Source organism: Oncorhynchus tshawytscha, unplaced genomic scaffold (genome assembly GCF_018296145.1).
Source record: "Oncorhynchus tshawytscha isolate Ot180627B unplaced genomic scaffold, Otsh_v2.0 Un_contig_5508_pilon_pilon, whole genome shotgun sequence".
Taxonomy (NCBI): domain Eukaryota; kingdom Metazoa; phylum Chordata; class Actinopteri; order Salmoniformes; family Salmonidae; genus Oncorhynchus; species Oncorhynchus tshawytscha.
Window position 1 is genome coordinate 56456 of NW_024608771.1, and position 23348 is coordinate 79803.

Here is a 23348-nt window from a genome sequence, read left to right on the forward strand (position 1 = left end):
GTTCCAGCCCCGTCAAGGCGTGTCCCAGCTAGCACATTTAGTTCTAGCCCCGCCCCCATCAAGGCGTGTCCCAGCTAGCACATTTAGTTCCAGCCCCACAACAGTCAAGGTGTGTTCCAGTTAGCACATTTAGTTCCAGCCCCACAACAGTCAAGGTGTGTTCCAGTTAGCACATTTAGTTCCAGCCCCACAACAGTCAAGGTGTGTGTGCTGAAGGGGTTGGATTCAGGATAGGTGTCCATCTCATATGGATTAATACAGTATTCTTCTTCTCCTCATATTCCCCTTCTTCTTCTTCTTCTTCTTCTTCTTCTTCCCCTTCTTCTTCTAAAGTCATGCCGCAGTGCATGTGAGGCGGTGAAGAAGGGGTGTGGCCACGCGTTCGAGGGCATCGACATGGCGTGGCCTTACTTCCTAGACTGTGACCGATTCTTCGCCGGCGAACAGGAAGGCTGTCACGACCCGTTGGCCCCGTTAAGAGGTAGCCCTCCCAGGAATTGTACATGCTAAAAATAACTTGTTGAATATACAATAATTACACAATAAGAGTTTTTACTGTACTGCAACACGAATTGAATTTTTAAAAGCTCTGAGCTAGGTGGGACGTTAGCCCTGGGAAATTGCATCCGGGGAACATCCGGGGAAATTGATGTGAGCGAAATTCAAAATACAAAATGTGTAATATTAAACATTAATATAATAATAACTTTTTTCCAAATTAACTCCATAATATCGACTGAAACATGGTAAACGTTGTTTAGAATCAATCCTCAAGGTGTTTTTCACATATCTCTTCGATGATATATCGTTCGTGGAAGTGTGCGTTCTCCTCTGAATCTCATGGGAAAATGTCTCCAGTTGAAGATTACGCACCAATTTAGACAAAGGACACCGGGCGGACCCCTGGTAAATGTAGTCTCTTATGGCCAATCTTCCAATGATATGCCTACAAATACGTCACAATGCTACAGACAACTTGGGGAAACGACAGAAAGGGCAGGCTCATTCCTGGCGCACTCACAGCCATATAAGAGACAATGGAAAACAGAGCCTCAAAAATTCTGCTCATTTCCTGTTTGAAGTTTCATCTTGGTTTCGCCTGTAGCATGAGTTCTGTGGCACTCACAGATAATATCTTTGCAGTTTTGGAAACAAAGATGTTAATCTTTCTGCCAATATCAGATGTCTATGTCCTGGGAAATGTTCTTAGTTATTTACAACCTCATGCTAATCGCATTAGTCTACGTTAGCTCAACCGTCCCTTGGATGGGACACTGATCCCGAAGAAGTTTTAAAATGTGTTTCAGAAAACTAAATTACGATCAATTCAGCTAACCCTCCTCCTCCTTTCGCTCTCTCCCTCTCAGCCAGACATGAAGTGGCTTTCTCCAACCTGTCTCCAGATGAACCCTCCACCATCATTCAGTTCGCGTACCACTCCAACGCCCAGATGTACAGCGTTCTGAAGAGGACTGCTGCCAAGTGCTCTCACATCTCCCGCACCTACAGGTACTGGCTGTTGTCTGCTGCTGTTTGCTTTGACAGGAAATACAACCTCAAGGGGATGAATAAACTACTGATCTGTGTATCTATATATCTACAGTACTGATCTGTGTATCTATATATCTACAGTATCGGACGCAGCACAGAGGGGAAAGACCTCCTGGCCATAGAGTTCACAGACAACCCCGGAGGCCATGAACTGTGTGAGTGTGTAACGATTTAAGGTGGAGTGATTTCTGGGGTTTGAACTGCACCGCAATGGGGCAAGTGAGCTAGGGAGCCCATTGGTACAGGGCTAGTTGAGGACCTCCTGTGTCTTAAAGCCTATTGGTACAGGGCTAGTTGAGGACCTCCTGTTTATTAGAGCCTATTGGTACAGGGCTAGTTGAGGACCTCCTGTTTATTAAAGCCTATTGGTACAGGGCTAGTTGAGGACCTCCTGTGTCTTAAAGCCTATTGGTACAGGGCTAGTTGAGGACCTCCTGTTTCTTAAAGCCTATTGGTACAGGGCTAGTTGAGGACCTCCTGTTTATTAAAGCCTATTGGTACAGGGCTAGTTGAGGACCTCCTGTGTCTTAAAGCCTATTGGTACAGGGCTAGTTGAGGACCTCCTGTGTCTTAAAGCCTATTGGTACAGGGCTAGTTGAGGACCTCCTGTTTATTAAAGCCTATTGGTACAAGGCTTGTTGAGGACCTCATGTGTCTTAAAGCCTATTGGTACAGGGCTAGTTGAGGACCTCCTGTTTATTAAAGCCTATTGGTTCAGGGCTAGTTGAGGACCTCATGTGTCTTAAAGCCTATTGGTACAGGGCTAGTTGAGGACCTCCTGTGTCTTAAAGCCTATTGGTACAGGGCTAGTTGAGGACCTCCTGTTTATTAAAGCCTATTGGTACAGGGCTAGTTGAGGACCTCCTGTGTCTTAAAGCCTATTGGTACAAGGCTTGTTGAGGACCTCATGTGTCTTAAAGCCTGTTGGTACAGGGCTAGTTGAGTATCTCCTGTGTCTTAACTTCTTGCGTCGAGCCATCCCGGATCCGGGATCGTGAATACAGTCTCAAGCTCATTACCATAACGCAACGTTAACTATTCATGAAAATCGCAAATGAAATGAAATTAATATGCTAGCGCTCAAGCTTAGCCTTTTGTTAACAACACTGTCATCTCAGATTTTCAAAATATGCTTCTCAACCATAGCAAAACAAGCATTTGTGTAACAGCTAGCGCAGCTAGCATAGCATTTAGCGTTAGCATTAGCAGGCAACGTATTCACAAAAACCAGAAAATCATTCAAATAAAATCATTACCTTTGAAGAACTTCAGATGTTTTCAATGAGGAGACTCAGTTAGATAGCAAATGCTCAGTTTTTCCAAAAAGATTATTTGTTTAGGAGAAATCGCTCCGTTTGGTGCGTCACGTTTAGCTACGAAAAAAACCTGTATCCAGGAGTGTAATTATCCCCGCAGCTCATTAGCATAACACAATGTTAACTATTCATGAAAATCGCAAATGAAATGAAATTAATATGCTAGCTCTCAAGCTTAGCCTTTTGTTAACAACACTGTCATCTTAGATTTTCAAAATATGCTTCTCAACCGTAGCAAAACAAGCATTTGTGTAACAGCTAGCGCAGCTAGCGTAGCATTTAGCGTTAGCATTAGCAGGCAACATTTTCACAAAAAACAGAAAATCATTCAAATAAAATCATTACCTTTGAAGAACTTCAGATGTTTTCAATGACGAGACTCTCAGTTAGATAGCAAATGCTCCGTTTTTCCTGAAAGATTATTTGTTTAGGAGAAATTGCTCCGTTTGGTGCGTCACGTTTGGCTACCAAAAAAAACGAAAATTCAGTCTTCAAAACGCCAAACTTTTTTCCAAATTAACTCCATAATATCGACTGAAACATGGTAAACGTTGTTTAGAATCAATCCTCAAGGTGTTTTTCACATATCTCTTCATGATATATCGTTCTCCTCTCAATCACTGGATGACTGCGTGCAGCTTGTAGATTACGCACCAATTTAGACAAAGGACACCGGGCGGACCCCTGGTAAATGTAGTCTCTTATGGCCAATCTTCCAATGATATGCCTAAAAAATACGTCACAATGCTGCAGACACCTTGGAGAAACGATAGAAAGGGCAGGCTCATTCCCGGCGCATTCACAGCCATATAAGGAGACAATGGAAAACAGAGCTTCAAAAATTCTGCCCATTTCCTGGTTGAAGTTTCATCTTGGTTTCGCCTGTAGCATGAGTTCTGTGGCACTCACAGATAATATCTTTGCAGTTTTGGAAACCTTAGTGTTTTCTTTCCAAAGCCGCCAATTATATGCATAGTCGAGCATCTTTTCGTGACAAAATATTGCGCTTAAAACGGGCACGTTTTTTTTATCCAGAAATTAAAAGAGCGCCCCTATATCCAAGAAGTTAAAGCCTATTGGTACAGGGCTATTTGAGTATCTCCTGTGTCTTAAAGCCTATTGGTACAGGGCTAGTTGAGGACCTCCTGTGTCTTAACACAGGTTTTCTAAAATGAACTTTGACACAGGTTTTGTCTTGAGCAATTCCTTTCCTGTGTCTCTCACCCCTCCCTTCCTCCCCGTCTCTCCCTCCCTCCCCATCTCCCCCTCCTCAGTGGAACCGGAGATCAAGCTGGTTGGCAACATGCATGGCAACGAGGTCCTGGGTCGTCAGTTGCTGCTCTACCTGGCCCAGTACCTGTGTTCCAGTATCTCCTTGGCAACCAGCGTATCCAGACGCTCGTAAACACCACGCGCATCCACATCCTGGCATCCATGAACCCCGACGGTTACGAGCTGGCGGCCGCCGAGGTAGAGGATAGCAACGACCCGGAACAACAACCACACCACAACCAGGAAGTAAATCATAAATTAAAAACGTCGAAGCCGACGGACCAACCAACCGCCGCGTAGAGATAGAAAGAGGCCACGCCTCCTATCTTCTCCTGTTATATAGAGTGTGTGACAGCATGTGTTGGTGCACTCTCTTTCTAAGCCTTGCCCCTTTTCCAACTGCCTAACATCTACCTGAGCTCACCTATTGGTTCAGCCCCTCCCACTACCAGAGAGACAGAGTGACAGAGTGTCCTTAACCAATCAACAAGAGCAGTCGGTTAGACTGTTGTCATGGAAACGCAGTGCCATTTTTTTTTTGTAACTGTGTTTAAGGTCGAAGAAGTAACACTGCTAGAAATCTCAAAACGTTTTTGCTTAAAATATCAAATTGAACAAATTTATTTTTAATAGATAGAACGTCTAGTCGTTGTTTTTCCCCAACAGCTGGCAGTGGGAAGCTCTATTGTCTTTATAATCATCTTTTCAGACAACCGAGGGATTTCTGGGCTATCTTCTTCACACAAACAGCATGTCCTGTCACTACAGACCCTGGTTCGAATCCAGGCTGTATCACTACCCGGCTGTGATGGGGAATCCCATAGGGCGGCGCACAATTGGCCCAGCGTCGTCCGGGTTCGGACGGTGTAGGCCGTCATTTTAAATAAGAATTTGTTCTTCACTGACTTGCCTCGTCAAATAAAGGTTTTAGTTAAATAAAATGTTTACTGGACAGCTTGTTCTCCCCAGACGGATTACATAGTCTGTCCCTAAATTACTTCCTGTATAGGGAACGATCATGTGACTTGACTGGGAAAATCTTCTGGGTCACATGGTCAACAAAACATTCCTGACCTCTTATATTCCTCCTATCCAATCACATTCTTCTAACCGACATGACTTCCCATGTTTTCCCATTACCCATGATGCTTCACTCTTCACTCCTCCCCGTCACGCTCCTGCAGGGTCGTGGGGTGTTCAACCATGTCAAGGGTCACGACCTTTACCCTCTGTGTGTGTCTGTGTAGGGTCACGAGCTCAACGGTTGGACGGTGGGTCGCACCAACGCTCAGAACCTAGACTTGAACCGAAACTTTCCTGACCTTACGTCTATCCTCTACCGGAATCGCAGGATCAAACGGTTCCGCACAGACCACATCCCCATCCCAGACTCTTACTGGTTTGGTAAGGTATGTATATTAACATCTCGCTACACTGGTGTCGGTAGTGGGATGGCGCCAGTGAGGCCATCGGAGAGGTGTGTACACATGAGTGATGTAACTAGCTTCTCTATACAGTGCCTTGCGAAAGTATTCGGCCCCCTTGAACTTTGCGACCTTTTGCCACATTTCAGGCTTCAAACATAAAGATATAAAACTGTATTTTTTTGTGAAGAATCAACAACAAGTGGGACACAATCATGAAGTGGAACGACATTTATTGGATATTTCAAACTTTTTTAACAAATCAAAAACTGAAAAATTGGGCGTGCAAAATTATTCAGCCCCTTTACTTTCAGTGCAGCAAACTCTCTCCAGAAGTTCAGTGAGGATCTCTGAATGATCCAATGTTGACCTAAATGACTAATGATGATAAATACAATCCACCTGTGTGTAATCAAGTCTCCGTATAAATGCACCTGCACTGTGATAGTCTCAGAGGTCCGTTAAAAGCGCAGAGAGCATCATGAAGAACAAGGAACACACCAGGCAGGTCCGAGATACTGTTGTGAAGAAGTTTAAAGCCGGATTTGGATACAAAAAGATTTCCCAAGCTTTCAACATCCCAAGGAGCACTGTGCAAGCGATAATATTGAAATGGAAGGAGTATCAGACCACTGCAAATCTACCAAGACCTGGCCGTCCCTCTAAACTTTCAGCTCATACAAGGAGAAGACTGATCAGAGATGCAGCCAAACGGCCCATGATCACTCTGGATGAACTGCAGAGATCTACAGCTGAGGTGGGAGACTCTGTCCATAGGACAACAATCAGTCGTATATTGCACAAATCTGGCCTTTATGGAAGAGTGGCAAGAAGAAAGCCATTTCTTAAAGATATCCATCAAAGGTGTTGTTTAAAGTGTGCCACAAGCCACCTGGGAGACACACCAAACATGTGGGAGAAGGTGCTCTGGTCAGATGAAACCAAAATTGAACTTTTTGGCAACAATGCAAAACGTTATGTTTGGCGTAAAAGCAACACAGCTCATCACCCTGAACACACCATCCCCACTGTCAAACATGGTGGTGGCAGCATCATGGTTTGGGCCTGCTTTTCCTCAGCAGGGACAGGGAAGATGGTTAAAATTGATGGGAAGATGGATGGAGCCAAATACAGGACCATTCTGTAAGAAAACCTGATGGAGTCTGCAAAAGACCTGAGACTGGGACGGAGATTTGTCTTCCAACAAGACAATGATCCAAAACATAAAGCAAAATCTACAATGGAATGGTTCAAAAATAAACATATCCAGGTGTTAGAATGGCCAAGTCAAAGTCCAGACCTGAATCCAATCGAGAATCTGTGGAAAGAACTGAAAACTGCTGTTCACAAATGCTCTCCATCCAACCTCACTGAGCTCGAGCTGTTTTGCAAGGAGGAATGGGAAAAAATTTCAGTCTCTCGATGTGCAAAAGTGATAGAGACATACCCCAAGCGACTTACAGCTGTAATCGCAGCAAAAGGTGGCGCTACAAAGTATTAACTTAAGGGGGCTGAATAATTTTGCACGCCCAATTTTTCAGTTTTGATTTGTTAAAAAGTTTGAAATATCCAATAAATGTCGTTCCACTTCATGATTGTGTCCCACTTGTTGTTGATTCTTCACAAAAAAATACAGTTTTATATCTTTATGTTTGAAGCCTGAAATGTGGCAAAAGGTTGCAAAGTTCAAGGGGGCCGAATACTTTGCAAGGCACTGTAGCAAGTCCCTCAGGTGTAGGTACCTCTCCGATTGTATGGGAACTTATTCTTCTGTTGATGTGGGAAAGTATAGGACATTCCTACTGTACAGGACATTCCTAATGTTTTGGTAAGGTTTAGGACATTCCTACTGTACAGGAAATTCCTACGGTTTTGGTAAGGTTTAGGACATTCCTACTGTTTTGGTAAGGTATAGGACATTCCTACTGTTTTGGTAAGGTTTAGGACATTCCTACTGTTTTGGTAAGGTACATGACATTGCTACTGTTTTGGTAAGGTACATGACATTGCTACTGTTTTGGTAAGGTACACGACATTCCTACTGTATAGGACATTCCTACTGTTTTGGTAAGGTACAGGACATTCCTACTGTTTTGGTAAGGTACAGGACATTCCTACTGTTTTGGTAAGGTACAGGACATTCCTACTGTTTTGGTAAGGTACAGGACATTCCTACTGTTTTGGTAAGGTACAGGACATTCCTACTGTTTTGGTAAGGTACATGACATTCCTACTGTTTTGGTAAGGTACAGGACATTCCTACTGTTTTGGTAAGGTACAGGACATTCCTACTGTTTTGGTAAGGTACAGGACATTCCTACTGTTTTGGTAAGGTACAGGACATTCCTACTGTTTTGGTAAGGTACAGGACATTCCTTCTGTTTTGGTAAGGTACAGGACATTCCGACTGTTTTGGTAAGGTACAGGACATTCCTACTGTTTTGGTAAGGTACAGGACATTCCTTCTGTTTTGGTAAGGTACAGGACATTCCTACTGTTTTGGTAAGGTACAGGACATTCCTACTGTTTTGGTAAGGTACAGGACATTCCTACTGTTTTGGTAAGGTACAGGACATTCCTACTGTACAGGACATTCCTACTGTTTTGGTAAGGTACAGGACATTCCTACTGTTTTGGTAAGGTACAGGACATTCCTACTGTTTTGGTAAGGTTCAGGACATTCCTACTGTTTTGGTAAGGTACAGGACATTCCTACTGTTTTGGTAAGATATGTTCTAGGGGTGTCCAGAGTTTTAGACAAAACCAGTTTTGTAAGGGATATGTGTAATTATCCTTCTTCTCTCCTTCTCTGCTCTCCTCTCCTCTCCCTCCTCCTCTCCTCTCCTCTCCTCCTTCTCTCCTCTCCTCTCTCTCTCCTCTCCTCTCCAGAAACTCCTCTCCTCTCCTCTCCTGGATCTTCTCTCCTCTCCTCTCTCCTCTCCTCTCCTCTCCTCTCTCAGGTAGCTTCAGAAACTTATGCAGTGATGAAGTGGATCAGGTCTGTGCCGTTTGTCCAGTCTGCGAGCCTCCATGGTGGAGAGCTGGTGATCTCTTATCCCTTTGACTTCTCTAGACACCTCCATGAAGAGAGGATGTTCTCCCCTACACCTGATGAACAGGTACCCTGCCCTATAATACACCTGATGAACAGGTACCCTGCCCTGTAATACACCTGATGAACAGGTACACTGTCCTGTAATACACCTGACCAACAGGTACCATGTCCTGTCCTACACCTGATGAACAGGTACCCTGTCCTGTAATACACCTGACCAACAGGTACCCTGTCCTGTCCTACACCTGACCAACAGGTACCCTGTCCTGTCCTACACCTGACCAACAGGTACCCTGTCCTGTCCTACACCTGACCAACAGGTACCCTGTCCTGTCCTACACCTGATGAACAGGTAACCTATCCTGTAATACACCTGACCAACAGGTAACCTGTCCTGTCCTAAACCTGATGAACAGGTACCCTGTCCTGTCCTAAACCTGATGAACAGGTACCCTGTCCTGTAATACACCTGATGAACAGGTACCCTGTCCTGTAATACATCTGACCAACAGGTACCCTGTCCTACACCTGACCAACAGGTACCCTGTCCTGTCATACACCTGATGAACAGGTACCCTGTCCTGTCATACACCTGATGAACAGGCACCCTGTCCTGTCCTACACCTGACCAACAGGTACCCTGTCCTGTCCTACACCTGACCAACAGGTACCCTGTCCTGTCCAACACCTGACCAACAGGTACCCTGTCCTGTCCTCCACCTGACCAAAAGGTAACCAGTCCTGTCCTCCACCTGACCACAGGTACCTGTCCTCCACCTGACCAACAGGTACCCTGTCCTGTCCTCCACCTGACCAACAGGTAACCTGTCCTTTCCTCCACCTGACCAACAGGTACCTGTCCTCCACCTGACCAACAGGTACCTGTCCTACACCTGACCAACAGGTACCTGTCCTAAACCTGACCAACAGGTACCCTGTTCTACACCTGACCAACAGGTACCTGTCCTAAACCTGACCAACAGGTACTCTGTTCTAAGCCTGACCAACAGGTACCCTGTTCTACACCTAGTTCATGTCAGTGGTGAAAACCTCTTCTGTTCCCAGGCCAGAAAATGCCATGTTGTAGAGTGTGACTGTGTTCCTCTCTGCAGGCATTTAAGCAGCTGGCCCGGACATACGCAGACTCTCACGCCAGCATGGCCGACAACAACACAGAGAGGTGATTATATTCCTGGCTATTATTATGAATGATTATATTACCCCCTGTTACATGACCTATATATTGTATATTCTAGGTGTGGAGCGTCCTTCATCCGAAGTGGAGGCATCATCAACGGAGCTCTGTGGTACAGCTTCCCAGGGGGTACGGTACCTTCTATATCTTCTCCTCTCCTCCTCGTGTCATTCTGTCTCTCCTCCTCGTGTCATTCTGTCTCTCCTCTTGTCCTCGTGTCATTCTGTCTCTCCTCCTCGTGTCATTCTGTCTCTCCTCTCCTCCTCGTGTCATTCTGTCTCTCCTCTTGTCCTCGTGTCATTCTCTCTCCTCTCCTCCTCGTGTCATTCTGTCTCTCCTCTCCTCCTCGTGTCATTCTGTCTCTCCTCTTGTCCTCGTGTCATTCTGTCTTCCTCTCCTCCTCGTGTCATTCTTACTTCTCTTCTCTTCCTCTCTTCCTCTCCTCCTCACTTCCTCTTCTCTCTCCTCCCTCCTTCTCTCCTCCTCTTCTCTCCTCCTCTTCTCTCTCCTCCTCCTCTTCCTCCTCCTCTCTTTCTCTTCTCTCTCCTCCTCTCTTCCTCTTTTCAACTTCTCCTCTCCTCCTCTCTTCCTCTTTTCAACTTCTCCTCTCCTCCTCTCTTCCTCCTCTTTTCTCTCCTCCTCTCGTCCTCTCCTCCTCTTCTCTCTCCTCCTCTCTTCCTCTCCTCTCTTCCTTTCCTCCTCTCCTCTCTCCTCCTCTCTTCCTCCTCTCCTCCTCCTCTTCTCTCTCTTCCTCCTCTCTTCCTTCTCTATTCCTTTCCTCCTCTCCTCCTCCTCTTCTCTCTCCTCCTCCTCTTCCCTCTCCTCCTCCTCTTCCTCCTCCTCTCTTTCTCTTCTCTCTCCTCCTCTCTTCCTCTTTCAACTTCTCCTCTCCCCTCTCTTCCTCCTCTTTTCCTCTACTCCTCTCCTCCTCTCCTCTTTTCTCTCCTCCTCTCTTCCTCCTCTTTTCTCTCCTCCTCTCCTTAACCTCCCCTCTTATTCCTGTCTCTGTCTGTTAAGTCTCAGTACTTGTGTGTCTAGTGTATATATTTACGGTGTGTCCTAACTCTCTATTTCTCCGGTACCGTAGGCATGTCAGACTTTAACTACCTCCACACTAACTGTCTGGAGATTACGGTGGAGCTGGGCTGTGACAAGTTCCCTTCTGAAGAGGAGCTCTACCCAGAGTGGCTCAGGAACAAGGAGGCCCTGCTCAGTTTCATGGAGTCGGTGGGTCTGCCTCTCTATAGCACAGCGACCAGGCAGCCATTTTGTGCCGTAGTTATACCGTAGAAGGCCTTTGTGCTGTCTCATCATTCCAATACAGCCATTCTGTTAAAACCTCTTAAGGATCCAACCCCTTTTTTCTCCAAATGTTTACCTAAAATAACATACCCAAATCTAACTGCCTGTAGCTCAGGCCCTGAAGCAAGGATATTCATATTCTTGACACCATTTGAAAAGAAACACTTTGAAGATTGTGGAAATGTGAAAGGAATGTAGGAGATATAACACATTAGATCTGGTAAAAGATCACACAAAGAAAAAAAACTGTTATTTTGTATTTTTTTGTACCATCATCTTTGAAATGCAAGAGAAAGGCCATAATGTATTATTCCAGCCCAGCTGCAATTTAGATTTTGGCCACTAGATGACAGCAGTGTATGTGCAAAGTTTTAGACTGATCCAATGAACCATTGCATTTCTGTTAAAATTTTTGTATCAAGACTGCCCAAATGTGCCTAACTTGTTTATTAATAACTTGGCATGTTCAAAACTGTAATAGCTACTGTAGATTGGACAGTGCAGTTAGATTAACAAGAATTTAAGCTTCCTGCCAATATCAGATATGTCTATGTCCTGGGAAATGTTCTTATTTAACCACATGCTAATCGCATTAGCCTACATTAGCTCAACCTCATGTTAATCACATTAGCCTACATTAGCTCAACCTCATGTTAATCACATTAGCTCAACCTCATGCTAATCGCATTAGCCTACATTAGCTCAACCTCATGCTAATCACATTAGCCTACATTAGCTCAACCGTCCCGTGGACGGGACACCGATCCCGAAGAAGTTTTAAGCTGCCCTCCTACTATATATTTTTCCCGCCCACCAGCCTCCACTGACCTTAGCATTCCCTGCCATTCACTGATAGGTTTGCAAATTCCGGAAACTCCCTCCCCCAAAAAAACATTTCCTGGGTTTCCAGGAATCCTGGTTGGGAGAATCCTGGAATCCTGGTGGGGAATAAGCCGTATATCCAGGAATCCTGGTTGGGAGAATCCTGGTTGGGAGAATCCTGGTTGAGGGGGAATAAGTATATCCAGAAATCCTGGTTGGGAGGGAATCCTGGTTGGGAGATATCCAGGAATCCTGGTTGGGAGAATCCTGGAATGGGAGAATCCTGGAATGAGGGGGAATAAGCAGTATATCCAGGATTCCAGCAACTGAGATTCCTGGAAAACCAGGGAATTTTGTTAAAATAAGCCTGATATTCCCTGATATTCCCTGTCGTTCCTTCTCTTCTCCAGGTCCACAGAGGTATTAAGGGAGTGGTGATGGATGAAGAGGGCTATGGAATAAAGGGAGCGTCCATATCTGTGGTTGGGGAATTCCTGGTAAAGATGTCACCACAGGTAACCACCGTAATAACTGATAGCCATAGTTCCGGATAATGTCTGCAGCCCAGATGGCTGCTTCTGAGCAGGGTATATCCTCTGTTAGAGCTCTATGGAGGGAGAAAGGAGCCAAAATGGCTGCTTCTGAGCAGGGTCCTCTGTTAGAGCTCTATGGAGGGAGAAAGATATTCCCTGTCGTTCCTTCTCTTCTCCAGGTCCACAGAGGTATTAAAGTGGTGAATAGAGCCAAAATGGCTGCTTCTGAGCAGGGTCCTCTGTTAGAGCTCTATGGAGGGAGAAAGGAGCCAAAATGGCTGCTTCTGAGCAGGGTCCTCTGTTAGAGCTCTATGGAGGGAGAAAGGAGCCAAAATGGCTGCTTCTGAGCAGGGTCCTCTGTTAGAGCTCTATGGAGGGAGAAAGGAGCCAAAATGGCTGCTTCTGAGCAGGGTCCTCTGTTAGAGCTCTATGGAGGGAGAAAGGAGCCAAAATGGCTGCTTCTGAGCAGGGTCCTCTGTTAGAGCTCTATGGAGGGAGAAAGGAGCCAAAATGGGTCCTCTGTTAGAGCTCTATGGAGGGAGAAAGGAGCCAAAATGGCTACTTCTGAGCAGGGTCCTCTGTTAGAGCTCTACGGAGGGAGAAAGGGGCCATTTGGGACATAGATCATAACTAGTTTCATTCACAGAGCTTTTACAGACGCTTTTACAAGCAGTTTACATTGTATGGTGGAAATGTAGAGGTGTTGGCAGGTGTGGCATACACGCAAGGAATCACAACATTCTTTTGACGTTGTGTCATTACTGGAGAGACGTGACATCAAGACAAAGATCGGCTTTTCAGTTCTGCATGCATTGTTTGGTGTTTTACGTTGTACACAGGGGATATTTTTGCAGAATTCTGCATGCAGAGTCTCAATTTGGTGTTTGACCCATTTGATGAATTCTTGGTTGGTGAGCGGACCCCAGACCTCACAACCATAAAGGGCTCTATGACTGATTCAAGTGTTTTTAGCCAGATCCCAATTGGAATGTGTAATTTTGTTCCTTTTGAATGCCCCTCTTGCCTTGTCAGATCCCTAGTAGGGTGAGGCCTGGTGCTGCAGACTCCCTTCCCTGTGCCCGCGCCAATTCTGTCTGATATATATGTTGAAGAGGGTGTGGCTGAAGCTGCATCCCTCCCTCCCTGTCTCAGTACACCCTGTGGAAAGAAATGTGTCTCTGTCCTTCTCCTCCCTCCTTCCCTGTGGAAACTTCTATGTGTTTTTTGTTTGTTTACATGGATGTTGTTGTATGTTTTTCCCCATCTTCCATCCGTTTGTATAGCAGACCCTCATGCCAAATTGAGTCAAACTAATTTTTGAAGTCAACAAAGCGTGAAAAGACATTGCATTTGTTTTGGATTGTTTGTTTGTTTGTCAATTAGCACAGGATGAATATGTATGTCTGTACGGTAATTTGGTAAAAAGATCATTTGACATTTGCTCAGTACATTGTTTTCATTGAGGAAATGTATGAGTCTACTGTTAATGATAATGCAGAGGATTTTCCCAAAGTTACTGTTGATGAATATCCCACGGTAGTTATTGGTGTCAAATTTATCTCCACTTTTGTGGATTGGGGTGATCAGTCCTTGTTTTTTAATTTTACCTTTATTTAACTAGGCAAGTCAGTTAAGAACAAATTCTTATTTTCAATGACGGCCTAGGAACAGTGGGTTAACTGCCTGTTCAGGGGCAGAACCTTGTCAGCTCGGGGGATTTGAACATGAAACCTTTCGGTTACTAGTCCAAAACTCTAACCAATAGGCTACCCTGCCGCCCCTGGTTCAAAATACTGTGGAAGATGCCAGAGCTATGGATGATGTTAAAGAGTTTAGTATAGCCAATTGAATTTGTTGTCTGTGTATTTGATCATTTCATTGAGGACACCATCAACACCACAGGCCCTTTTGGGTTGGACGTTTTGTATTTTGTCCTGTAGTTCATTCAATGTAATTAGAGAATCCAGTGGGTTCTGGTAGTCTATAATAGCTGATTCTAAGATTTGTATTTAATATCCCTCCCTCCCTCCCTCCCTGTCTCCCTGTCTCCCTGTCTCTCCCTCCTCCCTGTCTCCCTGTCTCCCTCCCTCACTCCCTGTCTCCCTGTCTCCTGTCTCCCCCTGAGGTCTCCCTGTCTCTGTCTCCCTCCCTCTCCCTCCCTCCCTGTCCCTGTCTCTCCCTCCCTGTCTCCCTCCGGGAGGTATCCTTATGTTGATGTCTCCCTCCCTCCCCTCCCCTGTCTCCCCTCCCCTCCCTCTCCCTCCCTGTCTCCCTCCCTGTCTGTCCTCCCCCTGTCTCCCTCCCTCCTGTCTCCCTCCCTGTCTCCCTGTCTCCCTGTCTCCCTCCCTGTCCCTGTCTCCCTCCATCCCTGTCTCCCTCCATCCCTGTCTCCATCCCTGTCTCTCCCCTCCCTCCCTGTCCCTCCCTGTCTCTCCCTTCCCTGTCCCCTCCATCCCTCCCTCCCTCCATCCCTGTCTCCTCCTGTCTCCCTGTCTCTCCCTCCCTCCCTGTCTCCCTCCCTGTCTCCCTCTCCTGTTGATGTCAGTGTCCCTGTCTCCCTCCCTATCTCCCTGCCCCTGTCTCCATCCCTGTCTCCCTCCCTCCCTCCTCTCTCCCTCCCTGCCTCCCTCCCTGTCTGATGTCCTCCCTCCCTGTCTGATATCTCCCTCCCTCCTCCTGCCTCTCTCCCTCTCTGTAGCGGAGGAAGGTGATTACTGGAGGTTAATGAACTCAGGAAGACACATCATAACAGCATCAGCTAAAGGTTACTCCAGAGTCAGCAAGAGAATTTACCTGCCTGCTCACATGGAAAAAGCTGGGCGGGTCAACTTCGTGCTCAAAAAGGTAAAGTGAGCGGTTTATCTGTGATCTGTGATGTTTCTGTGCCAGGATCAGTGTTTTCAGAAATATGATATTGATGTCAGGGTCATGACATCTGAGGTGTATTATGTTGATGTCAGTGTCATGATATCTGAGGTGTTGATGTCAGTGTCATGATATCTGAGGTGTTGATGTCAGTGTATCTGAGGTATATTATGTTGATGGTGATATCTGAGGTATATTATGTTGATGTCAGTGTCATGATATCTGAGGTATATTATGTTGATGTCAGTGTCATGATATCTGAGGTATAATTATGTTGATGTCAGTGTCATGATATCTGTGTATATTATGTTGATGTCAGTGTCATGATATCTGAGGTATATTATGTTGATGTCAGGGTCATGATATCTGAGGTATATTATGTTGATGTCAGTGTCATGATATCTGAGGTATATTATGTTGATGTCAGGGTCATGATATCTGAGGTATAGTATGTTGATGTCAGTGTCATGATATCTGAGGTGTTGATGTCAGTGTCATCAGAGGTATATTATGTTGATGTCATGATATCTGAGGTGTTGATGTCAGTGTCATGATATCTGAGGTGTTGATGTCAGTGTCATGATATCTGAGGTGTTGATGTCAGGGTCATGATATCTGAGGTGTTGATGTCAGGGTCATGATATCTGAGGTATAGTATGTTAATGTCAGTGTCATGATATCTGAGGTATATTATGTTGATGTCAGTGTCATGATATCTGAGGTATATTATGTTGATGTCAGGGTCATGATATCTGAGGTATATTATGTTGATGTCAGTGTCATGATATCTGAGGTATATTATGTTGATGTCAGTGTCATGATATCTGAGGTATATTATGTTGATGTCAGTGTCATGATATCTGAGGTATAGTATGTTGATGTCAGTGTCATGATATCTGAGGTATATTATGTTGATGTCAGTGTCATGATATCTGAGGTATATTATGTTGATGTCAGTGTCATGATATCTGAGGTATATTATGTTGATGTCAGTGTCATGATATCTGTCATAATATCTGAGGTATAGTATGTTGATGTCAGTGTCTGATATCTGAGGTATATGATATGAGGTATCTGAGGTATAAGGCTAGGCGTTGATGTCCTGTCATCCGATGAATCTGTAAATTCAAATAAATAATATGTTGATGTCAGTGTCATGATATCTTATATATACAGGCTACATTCTTCCCTTAAGCTGACTGCATTTTCAGATTTGTCAACAACTTTCCGGTGAACTTCTAGAAGACTGGACAGGATAAAGACTGAAACGGCACACTATTCCCTATTCCCTTATTCCTCACACTATTCCCTATTCCCTATTCCCTCACACTATTCCCTTATTCCCTCACACTATTCCCTTATTCCCTATTCCCCCTCACACTATTCCCTATTCCCTCATTCCTATTCCCTTATTCCTATTCCCTTATTCCCTCACACTATTCCCTTATTCCCTATTCCCTTATTCCCTCACACTATTCCCTTATTCCCTATTCCCTATTCCCTCATACTATTCCCTCATTCACTATTCCCTTATTCCCTATTCCCTTATTCCCTCATACTATTCCCTTATTCTCTATTCCTTATTCCCTATTCCTATTGCCTCACACTATTCCCTTATTCCCTCACACTATTCCCTTATTCCCTCACACTATTCCCTTATTCCTTATTCCCTTATTCCCTCACACTATTCCCTTATTCCTTATTCCCTTATTCCCTCACACTATTCCCTTATTCCCTCATACTATTCCCTTATTCCCATGCCATTGTTTGAGGACGGCGCCCCACAACATATTTTTCAATCACAAACAGCGATTAAATAAATCAACTACTCCTGATAATCTTCCTCTGTTTGCAATCCCAAGGGTCCCAGCTACAACAGGAATGGTCATTTTGTTAGATAAAATCCTTCTTTATATCCCAAAAAGTCAGTTTAGTTGGCGCCATCGATTTCAGCAATCCACTCGTTCAACTGGCCAACATAGAAACCCGAAAAACTACACCTTAACTTTGTTCAAACAAGTCAAACTACGTTTCTGTTTAATCCTCAGGTTCCCTAAAATGTAAATAAACTATAATATTTCATATGGAAAGAAGTATATTCAAAATAAAACAAAATAAGCCGATGCGCGTCCTCTTTATGGCCCCAAGACTGATTTTCAAAGCTGACTCTCTCTTTTCATAGTCATATTCTTTCTTCAACATTCATGTTACAAGCCTGAAACCTTGGACAAAGACTGTTGCCATCTAGTGGAAGCCATAGGAATTGCAATTTGGGAACTGGAATCACATAGGACCCATAGCTATTCATCGAAAGAGCATGGGATCTCAAAAAAAAAAAATTCTGGTTGGTTTTAATTCGGATTTTCGGCTACAATATCACTTGTGTTATACTCTCGTATATTATTTCAACAGTTTTAGAAACTTCAAAGTGTTTTCTATTCAGTACTACCAATTATATGCATATCCTGGCTTCTGGGCCTGAGTAACCTCCCCTCTCCCTCTCCTGCCTCCTCCGCTACCTCTCATTAAAGATATGTATTTCTCTCCTCCAGGTCCCTGTTCAGCCAGTAGGACCAGACTACCACCTGTTGTTCTCCAGTTCCTATCTCCTCCCTCCTCCCCTACCTCTCATTAAAGATATGTATTTCTCTCCTCCAGGTCCCTGTTCAGCCAGTAGGACCAGACTACCACCTGTTGTTCTCCAGTTCCTATCTCCTCCCTCCTCCCCTACCTCTCATTAAAGATATGTATTTCTCTCCTCCAGGTCCCTGTTCAGCCAGTAGGACCAGACTACCACCTGTTGTTCTCCAGTTCCTATCTCCTCCCTCCTCCCCTACCTCTCATTAAAGATATGTATTTCTCTCCTCCAGGTCCCTGTTCAGCCAGTAGGACCAGACTACCACCTGTTGTTCTCCAGTTCCTATCTCCTCCCTCCCTGGACACCTCTCATTAAAGATGTATTTCTCTCCTCCAGGTCCCTGTACAGCCACTTCCAGAGCTACGTTTCTCAGCTCCTCCTGGACACTTATGGGAGAACCCAGAGGAACCCAGGGAACCCAGGGAACCGGGGATGGGAGGAGAACCGGGGATGGGAGCAGAGGGACAGGAGAAGCCGTGGTGGTGGAACTACTTTACTCAGGCAGGAGTCTCTGCTCCCACCTGGCTGCTACGGAACCTCTAGAAGACTGGACAGGATAAAGACTGAAACGGCACACTATTCCCTTATTCCCTATTCCATGATTCCCTTATTCCCTTATTCCCTATTCCCTTATTCCCTTACACTATTCCCTTATTCCCTCACACTATTCCCTTATTCCCTATTCCCTTATTCCCTCATACTATTCCCTTATTCCCTATTCCCTTATTCCCTCACACTATTCCCTTATTCCCTATTCCCTTATTCCCTCACACTATTCCCTTATTCCCTATTTCCTTATTCCCTCATACTATTCCCTTATTCCCTATTCCCTTATTCCCTATTCCCTATTCCCTTATTCCTTATTCCCTCACACTATTCCCTTATTCCCTATTCCCTTATTCCCTCACACTATTCCCTTATTCCCTCACACTATTCCCTTATACCCTATTCCCTTATTCCCTCATACTATTCCCTTATTCCCTATTCCCTTATTCCCTATTCCCTTATTCCCTATTCCCTTATTCCCTCACACTATTCCCTTATTCCCTCACAATATTCCTTTATTCCCTCAAACTATTCCCTTATTCCCTCACACTATTCCCTTATTCCCTCACACTATTCCCTTATTCCCTCACAATATTCCTTTATTCCCTCACACTATTCCCTTATTCCCTCACACTATTCCCTTATTCCCTATTCCCTTATTTCTTATTCCCTTGTTCCCTCACACTATTCCCTTATTCCCTATTCCCTTATTCCCTTATACTATTCCCCTATTTGGTGCACTACATTTGACCAAAGCCCAAGTGCATTGTGGGGCGGCAGGATAGCCGAGTGGTTAGAGCGTTGGACTAGCAACCGCAGGGTTGCAAGTTCAAACCCCCGAGCTGACAAGGTACAAATCTGTACTTCTGCCCCTGAACAGGCAGTTAACCCACTGTTCCTAGGCCGTCATTGAAAATAAGAATTTGTTCTTAACTGACTTGCCTAGTTAGGTAAAATAAATGTTTTTGTAGTTTGCATCCCAAATGGCACCCTATTCCCTATATAGTACACCCTAATCCCTATATAGAACACCCTATTCCCTATGTAGTATTCCCTATATAGTGCACCCTGTTCCCTATATAGTCAAAAGTAGTGCACTGTAAAGGGAATGGGTGCTATGTGAAATGTCTCCTATAAGTAGAGGCATGAATTGGTTCTTAATCTTTTTTTGGTTTCTGTCCCCCATCACATGTAGCTCTGGCCGGAGTACCACCGACGTTCCCCTCATGTTACCAGAAGGCCTTATGTTCTGTTTAGTCTTCCTGTGTAGATAGGCCAGGTACCCTGTCCACCAGGGGAACACCTACCGCCACTATGGACAGGAATCTGATCATGTGTTGTGTCCTGACTAGGAATGATTCTGGGCCATTAACATATTGGGTGTTCTATTGTGTTTCATTAAGACATTCTAGTTCTGTCTTCATTAAGACATTCTGTGTTCTATTATGTTTCATTAAGACATTCTAGTTCTGTCTTCCTCTGTGTTCTATTATGTTTCATTAAGACATTCTAGTTCTGTCTTCCTCTGTGTTCTATTATGTTTCATTAAGACATTCTAGTTCTGTCTTCCTCTGTGTTCTATTATGTTTCATTAAGACATTCTAATCACAACATTCCTCCTCTGAGTTCTGTCTTCCTCAGGGTTCTAACAATGCTTCTGTTTCAATGTCTTTCTGTTACAACAAGTGGACTTGTGGATCTGACAGGTTGGGACACACACACACACACACACACACACACACACACACACACACACACACACACACACACACACACACACACACACACACACACACACACACACACACACACACACACACAGCACACACACACACACACACACACACACACAAACCCTAGCACACACACACACACACACACAAACCCTAGCACACACACACACACACACACACACCCTAACACACACACACAAACCCTAACAAACACACACACACACACACAAACCCTAGCACACACACACACACACACACACACACACACACACACACACACACACACACACACACACACACACACACACACACACACACACACACCCTAACACACACACACAAACCCTAACAAAACACACACACACCCTAACACACACACACAAACCCTAACAAAACACACACACACACACACACAAACCCTAGCACACACACACACACACACACACACACACACACACAAACCCTAGCACACACACACACACACACACACACACAAACCCACACACACACACACAAACCCTAGCACACACACACACATTTGTCATTTTAAAGGATTGGGGGCAAATTCTAAACACACAGGCAGCTTGTGATGACTTACTGCCTTCAAGACTCAGCATGTCTAAAGATACTCTCCCCCTACTCTCCTCTCCCCCCTTACTCTCCTCCTCTCCCCTTCCTCTCCTCTCCCCCTCTCTCCTCCCCCTACTCTCCTCTCCTCCTTCTCTCCTCTCCCCTACTCTCCTCTCCCCCTACTCTCCTCTCCTCCTTCTCTCCTCACCCCTACTCTCCTCTCCTCCTACTCTCCTCTCCCCTCCCCCTTCTTTCCTTTCTCCTCTCCTCCTCTACCCCCTTCTTTCCTTTCTCCTCTCCTCCTCTCCCCCTCCCCTCTCCCCTCTCCCCTTCTCTCCTCTCCCCCTCCCCCTCCCATACTCTCCTCTCTCTTGTTCAAACTTTCTATGGCCCCTATCTATTTCCTGCACTAATGTTGACCAGGGTCCATAGGTCCTGACAGAGATGTTGACCAGGCCCTGACAGAGATGTTGACCAGGGTCCATAGGTCCTGACAGAGTTGATGACCAGGCCCTGACAGAGATGTTGACCAGGGTCCATAGGTCCTGACAGAGATGTTGACCAGGTCCTGACAGAGATGTTGACCAGGGCCCTGACAGAGATGTTGACCAGGGTTCTGACAGAGATGTTTTGACTATATTAAACAAGTCATCTGAAAGTTAGTCAGCTGTGACCAGTGTTAGCTGTGTCAGTGTATAGTTGACCAGTGTATAAGCTGTGTCAGTGACAGCTGATGTTTGTGTACTGTATTAAACAAGTCAGTGTATAAGCTGTGTCAGTGTCAGCTGTGTCAGTGTATAGCTCTGTCAGTGTATAGCTGTGTCAGTGTATAGCTGTGTCAGTGTATAGCTGTGTCAGTGTATAGCTGTGTCAGTGTATAGCTGTGTCAGTGTATAGCTGTGTCAGTGTATAGCTCTGTCAGTGTATAGCTGTGTCAGTGTATAGCTGTGTCAGTCTATCGCTGTGTCAGTGTATAAGCTGTGTCAGTGTATAGCTGTGTCAGTGTATAGCTGTGTCAGTGTATAGCTGTGTCAGTGTATAGCTGTGTCAGTGTATAGCTGTGTCAGTGTATAGCTGTGTCAGTGTATAGCTCTGTCAGTCTATAGCTGTGTCAGTGTATAGCTGTGTCAGTGTATAGCTCTGTCAGTGTATAGCTGTGTCAGTGTATAGCTGTGTCAGTGTATAGCTGTGTCAGTGTATAGCTGTGTCAGTGTATCGCTGTGTCAGTGTATAGCTGTGTCAGTGTATAGCTGTGTCAGTGTATAGCTGTGTCAGTGTATAGCTGTGTCAGTGTATAGCTGTGTCAGTGTATAGCTGTGTCAGTGTATAGCTGTGTCAGTGTATAGCTGTGTCAGTCTATAGCTGTGTCAGTGTATAGCTGTGTCAGTGTATAGCTGTGTCAGTGTATAGCTGTGTCAGTGTATAGCTGTGTCAGTGTATAGCTGTGTCAGTGTATAGCTGTGTCAGTGTATAGCTGTGTCAGTGTATATAGCTGTGTCAGTGTATAGCTGTGTCAGTGTATATGCTGTGTCAGTGTATAGCTGTGTCAGTGTATAGCTCTGTCAGTGTATAGCTCTGTCAGTGTATAGCTGTGTCAGTGTATCGCTGTGTCAGTGTATAGCTCTGTCAGTGTATAGCTGTGTCAGTGTATAGCTGTGTCAGTCTATAGCTGTGTCAGTGTATAAGCTGTGTCAGTCTATAGCTGTGTCAGTGTATAGCTGTGTCAGTGTATAGCTGTGTCAGTGTATAGCTGTGTCAGTGTATAGCTGTGTCAGTGTATAGCTGTGTCAGTGTATAGCTGTGTCAGTGTATAGCTGTGTCAGTCTATCGCCTACCAGAATCACAACCCTCTTCATAAATCATTATTACATGTTTTGTCCGTCAGATGTTTTTCATTTCAGATTGGATTAAAAATGGATAAAAGGGATGAAGAATCCATTGGTCTTGCTATTTTCATGATTTAGAGTGTCATTAACACTGTTGGCCACTAGATGGCGCCACAGTACACAAAATGAACCACCAGTCATTCACACTGCTTTGATGGGAGATGTCATGAGTTATTTTAACCACAAGAGGGCACAACCGTACATTAAATGAAGACCAGGCCACCTTCCACCCACAGGGGTAGAAATTAAACTATTGACGGAGAATGAAAAACAAGAGAGTAGATAGATGAGAAATTGTCCAGGCGTTGGGATTTAGAGAGATGTTATTCAAGTCTGTGTTATGTCCCAGTTATCTCTCCTTCCTCCTGAAGTGTACACTCATTCACTAGGCCTACTGCCCACAAATGATCTCTCCTTCCTCCTGAAGTGTACACTCCTTCACTAGGCCTACTGCCCTCAAGTCATAAAGCATTGGATTGGTGTTGTGGTGACATGGGCTAGAGAGAGTTTCCATACCCAGTCATTCCCTTTCAAATCCACGATAGGGAAGTGAACAAGTGCTCACTTGGAGAGATAATTGGGACGCACCCATTGTGCCAAAGTCAAAGGGAGGCAAGATAATTCAATAGCTATAAAGTAG

At 44.9% G+C, this 23348-nt stretch overlaps 1 pseudogene; it reads left to right on the forward strand.

Moving 5' to 3' along the window:
- The window catches only part of LOC121843805, a 31237-nt pseudogene extending 13306 nt beyond the window's left edge, over nucleotides 1-17931 (forward strand).
- The last annotated feature ends 5417 nt before the right edge of the window (nucleotides 17932-23348 follow it).